The sequence below is a fragment of the Diabrotica virgifera genome, chromosome 6 (genome assembly GCF_917563875.1).
Source record: "Diabrotica virgifera virgifera chromosome 6, PGI_DIABVI_V3a".
Classification (NCBI taxonomy): domain Eukaryota; kingdom Metazoa; phylum Arthropoda; class Insecta; order Coleoptera; family Chrysomelidae; genus Diabrotica; species Diabrotica virgifera.
The window spans coordinates 28,457,962-28,474,138 of NC_065448.1; the positions used below are offsets into that span (position 1 = coordinate 28,457,962).

The window sequence follows — 16,177 nt, forward strand, 5'->3', positions numbered from 1 at the left end:
TTTCTTAACATGGTAAATTACGTACTGTAAAATTCTCACTGCTATGGATATGTATATAAACACTACTTGACAATGACATTGTCACCATCAACTTTTACTAATTAAGTCGGTGTTTCAGTAATCATCTCTAATAAAAATCAAAATTGTATGTTGCTAACTTTTCGAGAAAACTGATTTTATTAGTACATTCTTTCACGGCTTTCGCTGTAAATTTTAAAGAACCGTTTGAATTGACATTAAATTTGGCATACGCATAGCTAACATGTCAAAGAACAAAAAAAGTTATATTGTACCGATGTGTGCTTTTGTCCTGGAGGTGAGTGTCACCCCCTGTCGGGGGTTAAAAGATAGATGTCCAAAATAAGTACGGAAATGGATATAGTAACTAATTTTAAGCAACTTTTGTTCTATAGTTTTTTCGCCGAGTCAACACTTTTCGAGTTATTTGCGAGTGAATATGTTAATTTTTCAGCAAAATTACCACGTTTTTAGACAGTTTTTTGCAAATAATTCAAAAAGTATTTTATCGAAAAAAATGTTTTTAGCAATAATATATCCCATAAAGTAGTAAAAATAATATGTTGTATGCATGAGGTCCCTAGACCTAGTAGAACCAGAGTTATAGGTAATGAAAAATAGGTTCATATTCTCCAAATTCCAAAGAGAATATTTCAACGTGAAATATAACAAAAACGAAGCACTTTTTGGGGAAAACTCATTACAACCTTTTTAAAGTGTATAAAAAAAGCTTTATTTCTGTTTTTATAAAAAAAGTTTCTACCATCAACTGTAAGCAAGTTACGCTCAAAATAAAGTTGGTCCCTTTTGTTTTGGCAAAAAACGGGTCAAGGTGAAAGGCGACTTTAAATTTAAGATGAAATTAGAAAAAATTAGGGTTAAGTTTGATCAGGTTATGTTTTAGTCATTAAAGAATATTTGAATGGTACACTAGCATTGTTTAAGAAAGGACACTTTCTAGGTCACTTTAATTTTCAGTTATTAACTTATTTATATTATTTTTGATTAGGTTAGGTTTAATCAGGTTAAATTATTTCACTTTGAGGAATAAACACGGTATGATTGTTACACCCGGTATACAATGACAATTTACCTGTCTAGCAACAATATTATTATGGCGATATTGTTAAAGAATAAGGCTATAACATACTAAAAAAATCACTCAAATCAGACAACAGGTTTAGAAAATTCGAGACATCTAACTTGAATAATTCATCGAGTGACCCGCTTTTTATGATCGCAAGTGTAGGTTCATATTCGCCAAATTTCAAAGAGAATATTTAAACGTGAAATATCAAAAAAAAAACGAAGCACTTTTTGGGGAAAACTCATTACAACTTTTTTAAAGTGTATAAAAAAAGCTTTATTTCTGTTTTTATAAAAAAAGTTTCTACCATCAAATGTAAGCAAGTTACGCTCAAAATAAAGTTGGTCCCTTTTGTTTTGGCAAAAAAAAAAAACGGGAAGATCACCCCTTAATTAGCAACTTATATTAAATTAATCGTTACCACTTCACCAGTTATTTTACTTATCTTGTGTTTATATGATCTGTAAGTTTCATCGATTCAATTTGCTTATTTTTGAAAAAATTTGGTTTTAAAATAAAATTTTTAATTTTGAAAAAAAGCATTTTTTTCAAAATAACTTAAAAATTGTTAGAGATACCAAAAATCTCAAACAATATAAAAAGTCTGCTTTGGTTTTCTGAATATTTTGTGTAAGACAAAATTTGGTTAAGATTTGGTGTTTCTAAATTTGCATCCACTCGTGATAAGTGACTCGCCCAAGCCATTTTAACTACGGCCCTTTCAAAAATAATTACTTTGAACCGATGAAACTTACAGATCATATAAAAAATATATACACGAGTAAAGAAACTTGTAAAGTTGTAACGATTAAGTTCATTTGAGAGGCTAATTAGGAGGTGATTTTCCCGATTTTTTTTTACAAAAAAAAAGAGACTAACTTTATTTTGAGCGTAACTTGTTTACTTTTGTTGCTACAATTTTTTTTATAAAACAAAAATAAAGCCTTTTATAAAAACTTTAAAAAAGTTATTACGAGTTTTCCCCAAAAATGCTTTATTTTTGGTTATTTCACATTAAAATATTCGATTTGGAACTAGATGAATATGAACCTATTTTTCATTAGCTATAACTCTGCTTCTACTAGATATAGAGACCTAATATACACACCGTTTTATTTTTCACTTTTTTACAGGCTATATTTTTGCTAAGAATGTTTTTTTCGACAAAATACTTACTTTTTAAGATATTTGCGAAAAACCGTCTAAAAACGTGGTTATTTTGTTGAAAAATAAACATATTCACTCGCATATAACTCGAAAAGTATTAATTTGACGCAAAAACTCTATAGAACAAAAGTTGCTCAGAATTAGTGGTTTTATCTATTTTCGGACTCATTTTGGACATATATTTTTTCATCTCCGAGAGGGTGTGAAACACACCCCCAGGGCAAAAGCACATGTCGGCACAATATCACTTTTTTTATTTGACTTGTTAGCTAAGTGCATGCCAAATTTCATGTCAATCCAAGCAGTTCTTTAAAATTTAGAGGTTTTGCAATATTTTACCGTTTAAGAACGTACTATAATAATTTGTACATATTTATGTATAATTTCAAACCATTTTAAAATTTTTAATTATAATAAATATTTCAAATGTTAAATCTGTAACGAACTGTACTCATTTACAGAATGCAAAAATCTGTTTTTGTAAAAAAAAATTGCTGAAAAATCGTTTATAAAAGGTATATATTTATTTAAAAACGCTCTCAAAGGGTTTCATCTATCACAGAACGTGTTCGATCTAAGTAGATCATCGTCAGTGCTGTTATCTAAAATAACTATAACCATTTTATTGAATACAAATGTTAAAAAATTGAAATGTTGACCAAGGTAAAAAAAGTTTGGTTATGCTTACAGGCAAATCACATGCTTATCCACCAAAAATACATGGGTAAAAATTCATATCTCTAAACAGCCTACCCTTTTATGAAACTAATATGGCCAACGAATATATACTCTAATATTAATAGAAAGGTACGGCCATGTAACGTTTTAGCATAGGATTTTGCGTTCCAACTGAGTTGGTGCCATGGAGGTGCATAGACCTGACAACGACTACGACATCTTAACCGATCTCATTACCGCCTGCACTGCTGCCGCAACATCCCTCGTCAACAAGCTTATAAACGTGACCATCTGTTTCATATAAAAGCTTCTTCTAGCAGCTATATATTCTTTGATATGGCATAGTATATTCATAGACATATTAACTATAGACCAGGCTAGGTATATGCCGCTCAATGTATCGGGGTGTAACGCCAATATCAAATACACTGCCTTCCTAAGCCAAAATGACATAACTGAATATTTGCGTAAAAGGTTGTGTAGGGTGTTTATTTATTTATATATTTATTATTTATTGACAGATTGAAGTTCATTAGTACATAATATAATTAAAATGTCACACAAACTAGAAAAACAATTCAAAATAAGATCTAGAACAATAATAAAATTACTTGCTCTCATTTAACAATTGAGAGCTAGTCCTATCATATAAAGTAATAAAATCTAAATATCTAAAACATCAGCCACTTTATTGTCATATTCTTTATGTGTATCAGATGGTATTACTTTTAAAAGAAACCAACTATCGATATGGAAAGATCAATGGAATCTTTACTGCTTAACAAACCCCACAAGATACACCACTTTACAACCAGTGATTCCACAAAGTACCTGGTTTAAAAGTTTTAAAGTTCCACGTAAATATATAACAACTATAAATCGACTAAGTTTTGGGCATGCTTGCTATCCAAGTCATTTATATAAAATACATGTGATTGAAGACGATAATTGCAAACATTGCGGAAAACGGGGTGACCTTGATCATAACTTTTTTGAATGTACTAAGTTTCAACAACATTCAAATTCTCTTTATAAAAATTTAATTAAACTTGATATGCATGCACCATTCAATATCCAGTCTCTGCTGGCTATACGCTCAAAACAAATATACAATATCATTATAGATTTCTTGTCACATACACGCACGGTCCTATAAGATTTGTACGCGAGCATGATATTTTTTATGATTTAAGTTCAGATTTGCATCCTTTTTTTCTATCATAAATAAATATTATATCACTTTATCGGAGATCCATTATTGTTTTTATTGTATTGTATTATTTATTGTATTACTATATTGTTTCTGTTTAATTTTGTATTAGGGATAGGATTGTATATTTTTTATTGCAACTGGCTGAATGACGAATGGCTATGCCATTAAATAAAAAAAAAAAAGAAAATATCTAAAACATTTTGCAATTGACCAATACAACTCATCTTAGGACAAAGACTAACAGTAATTGACAAATCAGTCCTGAAGTTAAAACATTAGGTTAAATATAAATGTAATGATGTGATGGATGGCAATGTGGCATTGAAAGTGTTAAAGTGTTTGATTTTTCGCCAACGATAAACCCGAAAATTTCGAGAATTGTTGCGAAAATTAAATGTTAACTGACAGTACCAGGTGATTATAAAGTGAAGAACAATAAAATAAGTGTAAATCCACTGCGAAAAAGTGATATTCGGTGTTAAAAACAATACTGACAATAAGAAAAAGAAGTAAGGTTATATTGATAAGATAAATAAAACCGTGACCAGACACCTCGTAACGCGACAGTTCGTAACCGGACAGTTGGTAACGGACAATTCGTAACAGCGACAGTTCGTAACGGCGACACTTGGTAACGGCGACAGTTCGTCACTATACAAATTCGTAACGGACAATTCGTAACGTCCAAATTGAATTATTCTGTTTATTTTTGTTAACGTGGAAACTAACTGTTATTACAGTTATAATTGAAATTATGTTTATCAATTTAACTAATCAGTACGGGGATAAACATGTTTAACACATTTTATATTTTGTGTTTCAGTGTATATTAAAAGTCTTTAAACACAAACAAATATTTAAATACATACAAACTTTTAACAATATTCTTAAAAGTTTACTCCTCTTATTGTTCCTTAAATTTGCGTAAGCCTAAACAAAGGTATAATGAAGTACTGAATTCCTGAAATCTTTAATCTGACAACCGTCTTTGGTCTTTAGACATTCCAAACTCTTTAAATAAACATTTTGTAAAGAAAAGATTATAATTACCTGTTATTATAAATTATAATAAACCTTGTGATTGCTAATAGCTTTGGGTCATTCAATCAACGGTTATAGTTGATAAGAGGGATGGCTTGGAATACTTTAATACTTGGTTTAAATACTTTTATTATATTATTAAACACGAAATATTTTTTTTTATTTATTTATTTATTGCTTATTTACAATCTACTTCAATACAGTAATAAGTAAATATGATGTATGTTCTTGGCTTGTGGCAGGTGTCGTCCATTGACGACTCTCTGGAATTTACCTAGCAGCTAGGTCTTCTGGCCAAAGTCTTTTCAGACGTCTGTCAACCAGTGGGGGGTTGAATAATTCATCTATGAGATGGTTTGGATGGTCTGCGCTGCGATTCATGTACCTTCTGGAGTGGTCAGCAATCACATCATTGATGAAGGGGATGTTGAGGTCTGCATGAAGGGTTTGGTTTGACACATACCATGGGGCTTTAGCTAACATACGAATAGTTTTTGACTGGAATGTCTGTAGTATTTTGGTGTTGGATGGTTTGCTACAGCCCCACAGCTCGATTCCGTATGTCCACACTGGTTTGAGTATTGTTTTATAGATGGTCAGTTTGTTTTCTAATGAAAGTTGCGATCTTCTGTTGATTAGCCAGCTCATATTTTTAACTTTTAGGTCGAGGTGTCGTCGTTTGGCTGCAATATGTGATTTCCAAGTAAGTTTTTCGTCTAGATGAAGGCCCAGGTACTTTACTTCTGTTTTTATTGGTATAGGTGAATTATTTAGGTGTAGTTGTGGACATCTAATTCTTCGATTTGTGAAATTTACTTGACAAGACTTGTTTGTGTTGACGTTTATTTTCCAGCATTTAAGCCAGTCTTCTAGTTCATTGAGATGATTTTGCAATTTGTTAAATGCTAATATTTCGTTGATGTCTGATGCTAGTATACCAGTGTCATCCGCAAATGTTGCCATTAGTGTATTTTCGCTAATAGGAATATCAGCAGTGAAGATTTGGTAAAGGAATGGGCCAAGTACACTGCCTTGAGGTACTCCGGATTTTATTTGGTGGTAGTTGGATAGAGTACCTTCGTATTTAACTTGGAAGTATCTGTCGGACAAGTATGATTTAAGGAGGAGGTAGATTTGGTCAGTTAGCTGAGTTTTTATTTTAAAGAGAAGTCCCTCGTGCCACACTCTATCAAATGCTTGCTGTATATCGAGGAATGCTGATAGACATATTTGTTTCCCTTCTAGGCTCTCTTTTATTTTGTTGACTAATCTATGGCACTGTTGTATGGTTGAGTGATTTGAGCGAAAACCAAACTGATGATCTGGGATAAGGTTTTCTATAGGTATTATTGTTTCTATTCTGTTAAGGATTAACCTTTCGAATACTCTTGATAAAGTCGGAAGGAGACTTATTGGTCTGTACGAACTGGCTTCAGTTAGAGGTTTACCAGGTTTAGGTATCATTATAATTTGTGCATACTTCCATTGCACTGGAAAATAACATAGTCTCAGGAGGCTATTAAAAATAATGGTTATTAAGACGACACCTTTTCTTGGGAGTTTTTTTAAGATTTCGCCAGTTATGAGGTCAAATCCTGGAGCTTTATGAGGGTTAAGCAGGTTGATTTCGTTACGGACTTCATTTGGTGAGAAGTATTTTAGTGGTAATGATAGCTGACAGGGTGCATTGAGGAAGTCTCTAATTTTCTCGTCGTTAATATCGTTGGCCTCTGGGGTGGAGAAGACGGTTGATAGATGTTCTGCAAATCTGTTGGATTTTTCTATATCTGATCGAGCCCAGGCTCCATCATTTTTTCTAATTGGTGATTTCATTACTACCGGCTTTTTGAATTTCTTTGTGGCTTTCCAAAGAGAGTTGTCGTCAAGAGAAAGGTTTGTGACATATCTTTCAAAGGATTCGTTTTTGGCTGTTTGGATAGCGGAATGAAGTCTGTGTGTGAGTCTGTTAAGATTTGTTTTATCTATCGCGTTTCTTGTTCTTTGCCATTTGTGACGGGCTCTTCTTCTCTCTTCTACTAGTGTTCTAATATGGAGGGGTATACTATACCTTTCATCGATGGTTTTTTCCTTTACAGGAGTAGCTTTCCAAGCGGCCTGTTGTATTTGTTCCGTTAAATATTTTACAGCTTCTTCAATATCGTTTTTGTGCTTGAGTCGAATGTCAAGAGATATTTTATCATTTATTTCTTCTTTGAATTGAACCCAATTCGTGTTACTGGAACATAGCCTTGGTGCAGGAGTTTTCCAAATTATATTGGTACTTAAGGTAATCAAGATGGGACTGTGGTCCGAATGGAGATCAAAACTGGGGGTGATGTCGCTGTGTATTTCAGGTATTCCCTTAGTTATAGCAAAGTCTAACAGATCAGGAATTTTGTTGTTATCAGTGGGCCAGTATGTGGGGGTACCAGTTGTTAGGTATTTCAGGTTATTATCTTGTATGATCTTTAATAGATTTCTGCCTTTTGGAGGTATCAGTCTTGCTCCCCAGGTTGTATGTTTTGCATTCCAGTCCCCTGCCACTAGGAAATGTGAGCCAAGTTGTTCAAAAAACTCTCTGTATTCCTCCAGATTTATGGTGTGGCGTGGTGGGCTGTAGATAGAAGCTATTGTTAGTGGAAAGGTGAGCGCATGTACTTTTATGATAGTACTCTGAATTTTGTTGGTGATATATGGAGCAAGTTCGTAGTGTTTTATAGCTGTACGAATTATTACAACTGAACCAGCATGGGCTGTTCCATCTGGATGGTTTGCGTAATAGACAGAGTAGTGTGGAATTTTTATAAAAGACCTCTCAGTTGTGTGACTCTCGGATATAAGTAGGATGTCTATTTTGTTTAATTTTAGAAATAGTATAATTTCTTGCACATGGTTTGTTAGACCATTTGCGTTCCACTCTGCTATTCTAAGTGAGTTAGCCATTACGACGTTCTATTTATCACTGTTGTAAGCATGCTTAGTATCATGCTGTTTTGGTTTATCAATTGTGCAAACATATTTTTAAATTAGTTGAGGAACTCTGTAAGTTTATTTGAAAGGTCTGAATTATTGTTGTTGTCTTGTGAAGAAGTATTAGTTGCTGCAACTTGAGCATATGTTACATGTGATTGGTGTATGTGGTGAGCATTAGTGTTATTATTATTTAGGCTTGCAACTCTAGGTACAGGAATGCTGCTTATTATATTTTTGTTTTTCGAATTGACTAGGTCTTTATATATAGCACATCCTTTATAGTTTGCTGGATGATTGCCATTACATAAGGCACATGTTGCTGGTGTGTCGCGTGCTTTTTTGCAGGTTTTTGTGTCATGTGATCCTCCGCATTTAACACAGGCGAATGGCCTTAGGCAGTAACTTTTTGAATGCCCGTATTTTTGACACCTTGTGCATTGAACTATTGTATTTTTTATTCTAGGTGGTTCTACTGTTATTATGCAGTTTCGTAGGACTTGTAGGTTAAATATGTTTTTGTTGTTTTCGTTTGGCTCTATATCGACAAAGAATAAGGGCAATGGTTCTTTGGTAACTCTATGTCTAACATTAATTATGTTGCGAACTTTAAAACCCTTATTATTTAATTCATGCGAGATATCTGCTGTGGGTATTGAACGGTGTAATCCTCTTATGACAACTCTATAGGCCCTCTCTTGTTTCGGTTGGTAAGTGTGATGTACAATGTTTTCTTTTCTAAGGTGCTGTATGAGTGTCCTGTAGGTGTCTGAGTTTGTAGGGTTAATTTTTACTGTATTATTTGAAATGGTTTTGGTGTAATAGGTTTCTGCCGCAGTTGCAGTTGAAAGGTTTGCTATCATAGCACTATAGTCAGTAACTCCATAAATATAGATTGGTGGCGGTGAGGGATCTTTTTTGGTGATATTTGTGTTTTGTGTATTTGATAAATTGTCTGTTTGTTCATCTAGATTTTCTTTTGAGAGGGAATCAAATCTGTTTTGTGTTTGGATTTGGTTGGACTTTTCTGAAGTTGTTTGTCTTTTCATCCTTTTTCTCTTATTGGCAACTTCTTGCCAAGGATGTTTATTTTGGTTTTCAAACACGAAATATGAAATGCCTTAAAAATGTTTATCCTGATACTGATTCGTTAAATTGATAACCATAATTACATTTATAACTGTAATAACAGTTAGTTTCCACGTTAACAACAATAAACAGAAGAATTCAATTTGGACGTTACGAATTGTCCGTTACGAATTTGTATAGTTACGAACTGTAGCCGTTACGAAGTGTCGCCGTTACGAACTGTCGCTGTTACGAATTGTCTGTTACCAACTGTCCGGTTACGAACTGTCGCGTTACGAGATGTATATATATATATATATATATATATATATATATATATATATATATATATATATATATATATATATATATATATATATATTGTATTTGCGTCCCTCGTGGCTTCTGTATAGTTTTGACTCTTCGTGACTTCCGATCAATATACAGCGTGTATATTAACAAGAATAATTTCATACAGTTAGCGCTCGCTTTGGCATCCGTTATACTGGCAACAACGTACTTATAATATCAAGTAAAATATTTAACCTTGGTCGTGTTTAAGTGCAAATTTAGTTGTAGAACCCAGACAAATTCTATTTATAACTTTTGCCAATTAGGTGGTTTTGCTCGGATATACGATAAGGATTTGCTGTAAATTGTTTGTTTTCGTTTTTTTATACTCTTAAATCAGGTTAGAAAAACTTATTTCTTGGGTGTAGTTATGAATGATGTATTTTCTAAACTTTTAGATTTTCTATTTTATTTCGACGGAAGAAGATTATGGATTTCGGAAGATTTCGATGGAATAAGTTATATTGTAACATACTTAACAATACCACTATATACCCTTGACAAATTTTTATTTTTTAAAGTTAATAATTGTTTGATGAGCCTTTCGATAAGTTAGGTTAGGTATATTATTAAATTTTATTTTGATAATAATCGGTACTGTTTCTCTCTCTCTCTCTCTCTCTCTCTCTCTCTCTCTCTCTCTCTCTCTCTCTCTTCCTGTAATCCCTTCCCAGCGCATCCTTATCTGTTTTATTCTTTCGAAATTTGCTATACAAGTATTTTCCATTGCTCTCTGTTTCTCGCTCTCTGTTTGACTTCTCTCCATCTCAGGCCAATTCTTTCATGATCTCTTATTACAGTTCTTCTCCAGCTATTATCAGGTCTTCCTCTTCTTCTTCTTTCGTCTGGTTGGTATTCGAGTGCTTGTTTGGTTATATTATTTCGATCCTTCCTCAGAGTCCGTGTAATTCATTTCCATTTCCTATTTTTAATCGTGACTGTTATTTTCTCTTGTTTTGTTCTTCTCCGTAGATCTATGTTTTTTATTTTATCTGGCCAGTATATTTTTAGGATTTTCCTCAACGATTTATTTATAAAGGTTTTTAATTTTTTGCTAGTTGTTTCTTCCTGTCTCTTCCTGTAAATATTTTGATTTTGGTTAATTCTGATATATCGCGTGTGTTCAAGATTTTCCTTAATGCATTATGAATATATAATGAGTGCATATTGTGCCTTTACTATCCTTTTTTCTACATCTGATCTACTAGCGCCTTTTTTTTCCATGGTTGATCCCAGATAATATGTAAAGTTATCTACCTCCTGTATTTGTCTTCCTTGTATTTTAATTTTAGTTTCTTGGTTGCTGTTTTTTAAGTTTTGTTTTTTTTTGTCTTTATCTTCAGGCCCATTACCCTGGAGTATTTTGCAAGCTTCTTTTGCTTATGGCTGCTATGTTCGGTTAGGGGAAAAATGTCATCTGGGAACTACAAATCCTCCAACTAGTCATGCAATTTCAATCTAATACCTGTTTTATTATTGCTTACTTTCTGCATGATCCAGTCCGTTATTATTAGAAATAATGTCGGGGATAGCACACATCCTTGCTTAACTCCGCTTTGTATAACTACATCTACTACCATTTTTCCCGCATGTTCTAGTCTGGCTGTATATTTCTTGTCAAATAGTCTGATTAAGTTGATGTATTTTATCGGTAGTCCATATAGTTTTAGAATCTTCCACATTTGTTCTCTGTTTATACTATCGAATGCCTTTTCAAAGTCAAAGTCAAAGTAAACATTATGTTTATATTTTTTTGCCATTCACTAGCTTGTTCCAAGATAATTATAGTCACAGTTCACAGTCTATTCAATATGATATTTGACATTATTTTGAATGTGGCACTTAGCAGTGTTATTGCTCGCCAATTCTCGCATTTATTTAAATCGCCCTTTTTTGGTGTCTTAATGGTTACACCCTCGTTCCATTTCTGTGGGAGCTCCTGGTCGGCCCATATCTTGAGTTTGTGTAACATTTCTACTAATTTGTTTGCGCCCGCCTTTATTAAATTTATCGGTAGGTTGTCGCTTTCAGCGGCTTTGCCATTTCTTTAGTTGATTCAGTGTGTTTTGTATTTCTTCTTTCGTAATTTCAATTGTTCTAATGTTTATTTCCTGTATTACGTTATCTTCGTCTATATCTGGTGTTTGGAGTATATTTCCTCGCAGTGTTGTTTTCATCTTTGTATTATTTTATGTTCTGATTTAATTATATTTCCTCGTTTATCTTTGATTTGTTTATTACTGTTTAGTGTTTTCCCTGTCAAATTTCGGATGATATTGTACTGTATCTTCAGGTTGTTTTCTTGCGCAGCTTTTTCTGACATTTTTACCATATCATATACATAGTATCTTTTGTCTTTCCTGGCTTGCTTTTTAACCGCTATATTTTTTCTTTGTATTTCCTTTCTACTGCTTTTTCCTTCTTCGGTTGCTTCTTTTTATAACATTTTTTTTTAAGTTTCTTTCTTTCTTCTCTTAGTTGCAATAGTCCAGAAAAATAAGGTTTTTGTCGGGACACTTGACCAGTCAGGTTGCAAATGGGTTTTTTGGAGTTATACCTATTACATTATAAATACAACAATGCCCGTCACAGTTCGGACGAGAATTTTAGTAATTAACAAATAAGGGTCAAATATGACAGTTTTTCGTTTAAATCGCTACAGGTAAAAATAAGGTAATTAAATATCTTATTTAGATTATTCACCTTTTAGTAGATAAGCAAAGGTTTAAAATTTTTTAAATTTTGATCCGATTATTTGTTACTTCGGAAATTGCAAAATAAAACTAAATTTCGAAAATAAAAAAATTGTTATAACTTATAAAAAAATCGTTATAAAAATGAAATTAAGACTTTGATATTGCATGAAATGTTGAGTCAAACAGTCCATAATGCACAATAAATTTGAAGACGATTTGTCAATTAGTTTAAATTTTATTCGATTTGCTTATCACAAAGAAATTTTATTCGATTTTTGCAATGTTATTGTTCAGAAAATTATAATAATACAGCAATTCTGTGGAAACCACAGGAAAGAAGAATACTTATATTTTTAACTTATTTAAAAAATCAATAAGAAGTCATTTTTAGCATTCTGAAAACATTTTACGAAAGTAGAATCATTTTTGGCTTCTAAACAATTTTAATAACCATATTAACATATTGACTAAATCTGCGTTGGGATTTGAAAAGCTGATATTTTTACACGAATTTTCAAAAAAAAACTTTTCGCCTAGGTTAATTACGAGCAAAGTTAGCCACTTTTATTACTTATTTAATTCACAGTTACTTCTATGTACATAAAATTCTCCTGTAACAATGTTAGTTATCATATTCCTCCGAAACGGCTTGACCGATTTTTATGAAATTTTACACGTATATTCTGTAGGACTGAAAATAGGTGGTAATCTATTATTTACACCCATACGTTATAAGGGGGGTTGCCCCCTGCCACTTTTTTATTGTTTTGGAGAAAATTGTCTACCTTCATTTTATATTATGTATCATTAAAAATATATACAACCCTTAATTTTCACCTTTCTACCACCAACCCCTATTTTTTAATAGTTATCTATTTATTTACATCTATAAAATTCTCCTGTCGTAATGTTAGTTGCCATAATCCTCCGATACCGCTTGAACGATTTTTATGAAATTATATATGTATACATATACTTGTATATGTATACATGACATTTTGTATTGTTAGGTGGGTATATGTGTACATAACATACTCTACAAAACTACAGGTATATATAAATTAAAAAAATAATGATCAAAGTCCATCAACAAACTCCGGAGATATTAAGCGCAACATATCTTTGAAAAGTTAATTTCATTTTTTGAGTGCACGGATTTTAATAATTCCGCTCCACAGACCACGAGTCGATTTCGTTAGGACGTCATTTTTAAAGATATATTAACAACTCTGTTCAAGTTTACTCAAACTTTTACACATAAACTATATACATACCTTGAACTTTAAAATAGCGCTAGTTAGGTTTCTTAATTGTTATAAAGAAACTAGCTGTGAATTAAATTAAAAAAAGTGCCTAACTTTGACCGTAATTAATCAAGGTAAAAGTTTTTTTTAACATTTATGTAAAAGTACACATCGAAAACAATGTGATAACTACAGGGGTAATTTGTGTTACTAAAAGATAAATTTTTCATATCTACAGTATTTTTTGATAAAATGCATATTTTTCGAGGTATTCTCAAAAAACCCTCTAAAAAAGTCGATTTTTTCGTCGAAAAACTGTTACTTTCAAGCGCGAATAACTCGAAAAATATTAGTTTTACGAAGAAAATGTAAAAAACATTTCTTTCTTAGAATTACTTTTTACATCGATTTACATGGTTAAAATGCAATAAAAATTTCCCGTCCCCGAGATGGGGTGGCAACCACCCCAAGCTTTTAGCGTACAGCGGCATGATATAGAAAATGATCCTTGGCCTATTCCCTACGCCCTACCTTCTGTGAAAATTTCAAGTAAATCCATGCTGGACGAAAAAATTGCGAGTCAAAATGCTTCATTTCCTCGACTATAGAAGGAGGAGAAACAATCAGTAAATGTAACGAATATAAATACCTGGGTATGAATATGAAAATCACGAATGAGGGAACACTAGACGGAGCCGTTAAAGAACGAACCACTCAGGGCAGGAAAGCAATTAGGCTCCTAAACTCAGTACTCTGGGACAAGCAGGTAAACAACCAAAACAAGAAAAAGATCTATAACGCCGTAGTGAAAAGCATTATAACATACAGCTGCGAAGTATGGCATATGAAGGAAAAATCAAAACGAATGTTAGAGGTCACCGAAATGGATTTCTGGAGAAGGGCTGCAGGAAGATCAAGAAGAGAACATGTCACCAATGAACGGATACGAGAAATAATGAAGGTCACACATACAATAAATGACGAAACCAACGAAATACAACTACGATGGTTTGGTCACGTATAAAGAATGCATGAAGACAGAATCCCAAAACAAGGGCAAAAATGGAAACTGCAAGATAGAAGAAGATGAGGTAGACCGAGGAATAGTTGGCAGGCAGGAATAAACAAAGCCATGGATGAAAGAGGTCTGCAAGTAGATCAATGTACAGACAGAGAGGAATGGCAAACGGGTATCGGAAGACGAAAAACGTTATAAACCGATAATATAATAATAATGTAAAAGTACCAGCTTTTTAAATCCTAAAGTCTAGGGATGGCGCTTGTTGAACAAAAAACCGGTTTTTGGTTATACCGGTTTTTTTAACTTACGGTTTAACCTGGCGGATATAACCGGTCAAAAAATCGGTTGTTCCAAAAACAGGTTTTCGGTTTTTTTTAATCAAAAGCAAATACTCAATAAGTTATAATGTTACATTTATATTGCACTTTAGTTTGCTCAATTTTCCTCCCGAAAAATTCCCCAACCAATTCAACCTATAAAAATTTTCCCAGGCGCTTTCAAGTTACCCTAAAAATGGGCCAGAGTACCCCAATCTCTGATTCGTCGCTCGTTGTAGACGGCGTCGGCGTATATTGCGTTGTCAATAATTGGGATATTCCCAAAAGTGATGATCCTATCGATCTATCAAAATGTCCCTTGGATCTATCAAGTTTTAAAAAAATGTCCAAATGACTTATAGGTATTTTACAAAATAAATTCGATAAACCAATTCAGTATTTACTTCTCTATTGCCATCAAAAAATTTCAGTAGGTAATATTTTTTAATACGTTTGTATAATACCTACCATTTATTTCGTAACAATTATTTATTGTTTAAAAATTACATAATGGAGGTTCCTAATCGTATTTCGGTATTCACATTATACAAGAGTCTCAAGTCTCAAGTACTCAAGTATAAACAATTTTTTAGCTGATGATGGTTGGAATATCGATTTCAAGCAGATCACATACTTTTATGTAAATATTATCATCACATGCACCATTTCACCAGTCTTTGAAATATTTTTTATTAATCTAAATAACTATTCTCAAAATTGTTTCATAAAAGCTGATGTGATACTTTCGTCCAGTTCTCTATTAATAAATAAAAGTTGAATTATGGTTGTTTGGGTTAATTACTTCGCATTTATTATTTATAATATTATATGATTAAGATCGAAAATATATAGAAATTTCTTCATTTTTCTCTAAATTAATTTTTTTCCACAGGCAACTTATTCGGTTTTTCAATGGTTATTACTTTAAAAAGAAAAAAACCGGTTATAACCGGGACAAAAAAACAACCGGTAAAACCGGTTGTTTCGAATTAAAAAAACTGGGTTTAGGTTATAACCGGTAGGTTTTTTCCATCCCTTAGTCGATTAATTTAGTTTGCAGTCAATACTAACAAAGTTATTCAAATTGTTATATAAGCCAAAAATGACTCTACTTTACTAAAATATTTTCGGAATGATAAAAATGAGTTTTTATTATTTTTTTAAAAACTTTGAAAACATAAGTATTCTTCTTTCATGTAGTTTCCACAAAATTGCTGTATCATTATTATTTTATGAAGAAAAGCATGCTTTATCATTGCAAAGAAAAGGATTTTTTATTAAACAAATTGAATAAAATGTAAACTAA

The 16,177-nt window shown here is 32.4% G+C and overlaps 1 protein-coding gene across 4 annotated transcripts in view; it reads right to left on the reverse strand.

Annotated features, from left to right (window-relative positions):
* LOC114328678 (zinc finger protein 239-like) overlaps nucleotides 1-16,177 on the reverse strand; it is a 91,976-nt gene that overhangs the window by 53,212 nt on the left and 22,587 nt on the right. The window lies entirely within an intron of this gene.